The sequence below is a fragment of the Malaclemys terrapin genome, chromosome 1, assembly GCF_027887155.1.
Source record: "Malaclemys terrapin pileata isolate rMalTer1 chromosome 1, rMalTer1.hap1, whole genome shotgun sequence".
In the NCBI taxonomy this organism is placed as follows: domain Eukaryota; kingdom Metazoa; phylum Chordata; order Testudines; family Emydidae; genus Malaclemys; species Malaclemys terrapin.
The window spans coordinates 84,765,904-84,771,406 of NC_071505.1; the positions used below are offsets into that span (position 1 = coordinate 84,765,904).

Below are 5,503 nucleotides of genomic sequence, written 5' to 3' on the forward strand. Positions count from 1 at the left end.
GCGGTGACCGCGGCAGTATTTCGGCAGCGGGACCTTCTGCCGTCTCTGTGGGGGGGTGGCATCATGGGGCAGGACCTTCCGCCACCTAGCGCGTCAGAAAAGCTGGCGATGCTCCTGTCTGCGGTTAACCTCACTGTTCCCCCTGCGTGTGGAACAGCCATTTTTTCCTTGTGGTTTTCCTAGTTAGGCAGCTGGCTGGGAAGGGATAATAAAGTCTGGTGGAGAAAAGGCTGCACCATCTTCTGCAAATTCTTTCACTCAGAGGGATCAGATAGGTCACTGTGTATTAAAGATCTGATCCAAATTCCAGTGGAGTCACTATGAATCTCACCATTGACTTTAACAGGCCTTACAACACTCTCACTAAGTGATGTGAAATAGCCTTCTTGTGGGATTCACTACCAGCCAATTCCTCGTTAGTATAGTGGTTAGTATCCCCGCCTGTCACGCGGGAGACCGGGGTTCAATTCCCCGACGGGGAGGCAAATGTACCTTTTATTCCTGTACTATTTTATTTATTTAAGGTAACAAAAACCAAAATGTCGTTCCTAACTAGAAACGTTAATTTCTTTCACATTTTAAACATGCTTTAATTCTTTAATGTTCTGGTTTATTTAAAAAAAAAAATGCTCAACAGAGAACGTTTCAAAAATTAATGCCTCCCCGTCGGGGAATCGAACCCCGGTCTCCCGCGTGACAGGCGGGGATACTTACCACTATACTAACGAGGAACTGCCTGACAACAGCTCGAAGATGCCCTCACTTGTAGCTGATGGAACAGAACCCGCGATCGTTTGTAAACCCGCGGGGGTTGGCAGGGCGGTGCTAAGCGCAAAAGTGAGCGGGAGCCTTCCGGGCGCCGCTACGGGCGGAGCGGGTGAGGGCGCTGGGCTTGGAGAGGCAGGAGATTAACCCGGAGAGGTACGGGGGACTTCATGGAAGTCCAGAGAGTGCGGGGAGCGAGCGGAAGTGGAGCCATGGGGGGCACGGGGTGGCGCGTGAGTTGCTGCCAGGGATAGGTGGGGGGCTGGGAGTGGGGGGTGTTGTTCTCTGGGGGCGGGGGCTGCCGCGCAGTGGGGGCTGGGCGGGCTGCTCGGAGAGGCTGCCGGGCTCTTCCCGCTCGCTCTGAGGCCAGTGGTGGCTGCCCCGCCACGTGGGGGGAAAGGGGTGTCTACTGGAGGGCGGCCGAGATTCCGTGCGCGGGGGAGGTGCCTGACCGGGCCAGGCTGGAGGGGCGGGGCCGTTAGGAGCCCTGGCCGCGAGGCTCCCGCGGGTCAGAGCCGGGAGCGGGAGGAGTTCCCTGCCACGGTCAGGGCGCGCAGGACAGAGCCCGTCACTGTCGGGCCGTGTCCCCAGCCCCCTTCGCCTCCGCCAGTTGGGACTCAGCGAAGTTGCAAGGGAGCAGCCGTTAGGTTGCGGCGGTTGGTGATTTCTAACGCTGGCGCCGCATTTCCCAGCAGGACCTCGTGGCGCAACGGTAGCGCGTCTGACTCCAGATCAGAAGGCTGCGTGTTCGAATCACGTCGGGGTCAAGTGAAGTTCTTTTGGTTCTTCAACCTCCTGCCCTGCATAACGCCCGCTGCCTCCCAGTCCTTCGCTCTGGTCTGCTCACTGTCCATTAGCGGTGCTGTGGGCGGGGACACAGCTACAAAACGGGGAGCGTCCCAGAGCAGGAGACCTGCTTTCAGCATTTCTGTGACAAGAAACTTGGGAGAAGGATTTTTTGTTTTTCAATAAAACGAAACCTCAAAACCCCCATTTCCTTTCCCTCGTCTCACATCAATCACAGTTCGCAGCTATCTCGCATTCACGCACCTCCCTGCTGGGGGACCCAAGGGCGCGTTAGTGAGGAGTCAAGGAAGATTTGAGTGTGAGAAAGAGGTTATTCACCTTGTGCAGTACAAGTGTCTCCCTATGGGTGCTCCACTCTAGGTGTCTGCGACTGCATGCACCGATCTGAGGTGCATGGATACACCTACAGTGGAGCACCCATATAGAGACACAACTCGAAGAAGAAGGGGGTTGGACTAGATGATCTCCTGAGGTCCCTTCCAGCCCTGATATTCTATATTCTATGAAAAGGTTACTCACCTGGCACAGTAACAATGGTTTTTCAAGGTGTGTCCCCCTATGAGTGCTCCACTGTAGGTGTAGCCACATCCCGGGCCCTCAGATTGGGGATGCAAAGACACTTAGAGTGCAGCAGCCATAGGGACACTAGCTGAGGAAGAATCACTATTTCCTGGTAAAACTACATTTTCCGGAGAAGGGCTGTTTTGGCAGGCCACGTCTCAGCCACCACTTAAGCATGGTTTGGTTTGGTTTGGTTAGCTGGCTTTGTCCATTAAAATTATGAATGGTACCTGAATACTGTGAACTGCAAAAATAATAACTTTGAGGCACTGACCTTGTAAACATATGGAGCAAAGACATACTCCTTGGGCGTCCAAGCCTGGAGATGTATCTAGCCTCTCCGGTATCTTAAAGGTTTTGCCTGACAATAAATAAAAATTGTTCTGACCAAATCGTGATGCCATGCAGTTATTATACTGCAGAATATACTCATCCATGAGTAAGGCTATGATTTAGTCCTGGGTATTTTTAGTAAAAGTCATGGACAGGTCATGGGCAATAAACAAAAAATCACAGCCCGTGACCTATCCATGACTTATACCCCTGATTAAATCTTGGGGGAGGGGACCACTACTGGGAGGAGGTGGGGCAGGTCTGGGGAGGCTGCTGCTGTGGGGAGCTGCTGGGGACCTCTGAGGAGTGGCTGCTCCAGCCACCCAGGGACCAATGCTGGGGGCCACCAACAGCGGTTGCTGCCGAGTGTCGTCAACAGCGGCTTCTCCAGCCACCCTGGGACTGCTGCTATGGGCCACTGACAGCGGCTGCTGACCCCCCCCAGGACCGCTACTCAGGTAGTCCCTGGGGCCAGCCTCACTGGTCGCTGCTCGGGCAGTCCCCGGGGCCACCCGAGCAGTGGCTGGTGTGTCTGGCCCTGGGGCCACTCCACAGCGGCTGGTGCGGCTACCTGCAGGGATGCCCGATTGGCTGGCTGTGGAGCTGCTTCAGCAGCGGCCGGTGTGGCTGACCCCAGGTCAACCTGAACAGCTGGCCCTGTAGCCAGTTGCTTGGGCAGCCCTGGGGTCAGCCACACTGGCCGCCACAGAAGTCACAGAGGTTGCAGAAAGTCACGGAATCCGTGACCTCCGTGACAAACACGGAGCCCTATCCTTGAGCCCCAAAATAAATTGTCTTGGGTGTAGAGTATCTGTGAGTCAACATTCTGATTTTACATTATTTCTACAGTTTTTACTTTTTATCCATAAGGAAGAAAACATTCCTTGGACTGATTATTATGTGAAAAGAAAACGAAATGTACATACATGATTGAGTCATTTAAATTCCTGGATTTAAAAGTGTCTTTATATGTTTAGTATGAAAATAGAATCCTACAGCGAAACACTGCAAGTTGACTGACCACTTTTCACTTATCAATACTTTAAAACATATCTAACATCTGACAGGCTGATACTAGTTAATTGTATAGTCTTTCAGGTTTCATGCATCAGATTGGCCAAATCATAGAGTTAATTTGTTTTCTAAATCAATTAGAATGGAAGAGATATAGGCCCTGATTTAGCAAAGCACTTAAGTGCATAGTTATTTAAGTGGCAATTCTTCAACAACAAAAACTTCAAAAACAGACTCCAAGGTGAAGCTGCAGAACTGGAATTAATTTGCAAACTGGATACCATCAGATTAGGTCTGAATAAAGACTGGGAGTGGTTGGGTCATTACAAAACCTAAACTTAATTTCCCCAATACTCATTTCTCCCTACTCTTGCGTCTGATGAAGTGGGCATTCACCCACGAAAGCTTATGCTCAGCTCCAATACTTCTGTTAGTCTTAAAGGTGCCACAGGACCCTCTGTTGCTTTCTCCCTACTGTTACTCACACCTTCTTGTCAACTGTCTGTAATGGGCCATTCTCTTACCACTTCAAAAATTATTTTTCCTCCCTTGGTATCCTGGTGTTAATTGATTTATCTTGTTAGACTGACCTCACACTTGGTAAAGCACCCCCATCCTTTCATGTATTTATACCTGCTCCTGTGTTTTTCACTTCATGCATCCGATGAAGTGGGGTCTAGCCCACGAAAGCTTATTTCCAAATAAATTTGTTAGTCTCTAAGGTGTCACAAGGACTCCTCGTTGTTTATGCTTAACCAAGCACATGAGTTCATCACTATTTAGCTTCAATGGAACTACTTGTGCTTAAGAAAAAGTGCTTAGCTGACTCAGGGCCATAGTGAATCATTATTGCTGCACTAATATAATAGTAAAGATCCCATCAGATAAAATTGTTATTATTTCTTTATTTATAGAATGTATAAGAGTGGTTTTTTACTTAGTCCTTGTGCCAAAGATTTTACCATTTAAATTAGATAAATATTATATAAAGACACCAGTACGCACACATGAAAGTGAGGAGATATTCTCAAGAAAGAGCTAGCAGGGTAGGTAAAAAGAGTGATTTTTGTTTTCAATTTGTAAAGGGATTTGTTTGTAAGAAGAGAGGAAGGGAGCTTCGCACACAGGAAGCAGGAGGCTGTTTCAACTTCAGAAAGTGGCATAAAAGAAGAAGGGAAGCAAAGACAAAGGGAGTTTTAAGGGCTGGGCGTGGGGGGGAGGCGTAAATGAGAGCAAATATGTAGGAAGGGAACTGTGTTGTAAAGAGTCTTGAAGATGAACAAAAGAAGATTGAATTTGGAGTGAAAGGAGAAAGTCAACAAAGGCATTTCAGGCATTGATAACATTAGAGGGGTGTGACAGGCAGATGATTTCAAAGCAGCCTTTGGACAGATTGGAGTGGGAGATGCCAAAGGCAAGAAGTCTATGAAGGAGAAAGTTACAGTAGCCAAGACATGAGATGATCAAGACAAGAACTAAGATTTTAACAACTGGGATAGAAAGGATAGCATTTAATGAAGTTATAAAGGAGGAAATTACAAGATTTGGTGACAGCCTGGATGTTGAGGAAGGAGAAAGAGGTGTCCAAAATAAGAATAAGGTTTCAGGCTTAGGGCATGGCTACACTGGAAACTTCAAAGCACTGTTGCGGGAGTGCGAATGTGGTCGGAGAGAGCTCTCCCAGTGCTCCTGGTAATCCACCTCCACAAGCCTCCCAGTGCTTGGAGTCTGTCTACGCTAGCGCTTTAAAGCGCTCAGACTTGCTGTGCTCGGGGGGGTGATTTTTCACCCCCCTGAGCCAGCAAGTTAGAGCGCTATAAAATGTAAGTGTAGACTAGCCCTTAGGTATAGAGAAAATTGTTTAGTACCATTTAAACAATGACAGAAAAGAATGAGATAAGAGGTTTGGGTGAGTTTTAGATCTACATCAGTCAGGTGGTATCATAGAAATTAAGTTACTGAAATTAGCAATGTTCTGTGTGTGTTGCTTTGAAAATAATTCTCTTTTCTTCTCCTAAACATT

General features: G+C 48.5%; 1 long non-coding RNA gene and 3 other non-coding genes across 4 annotated transcripts; 3 read left to right on the plus strand and 1 right to left on the minus strand.

Annotated features, from left to right (window-relative positions):
• Positions 1-410: 410 nt before the first annotated feature.
• Positions 411-482, plus strand: TRNAD-GUC (transfer RNA aspartic acid (anticodon GUC)). The gene has a single exon. It is a non-coding gene; the product is annotated as a tRNA-Asp (tRNA).
• Positions 483-659: 177 nt separating this feature from the next.
• Positions 660-731, minus strand: TRNAD-GUC (transfer RNA aspartic acid (anticodon GUC)). Its single transcript has one exon. It is a non-coding gene; the product is annotated as a tRNA-Asp (tRNA).
• Positions 732-831: 100 nt separating this feature from the next.
• On the plus strand, positions 832-1,758 carry LOC128830482 (uncharacterized). Its single transcript, XR_008443586.1, has 2 exons — positions 832-921; positions 1,461-1,758. It is a non-coding gene; the product is annotated as an uncharacterized LOC128830482 (long non-coding RNA).
• Positions 1,461-1,532, plus strand: TRNAW-CCA (transfer RNA tryptophan (anticodon CCA)). The gene has a single exon. It is a non-coding gene; the product is annotated as a tRNA-Trp (tRNA).
• Positions 1,759-5,503: the final 3,745 nt, after the last annotated feature.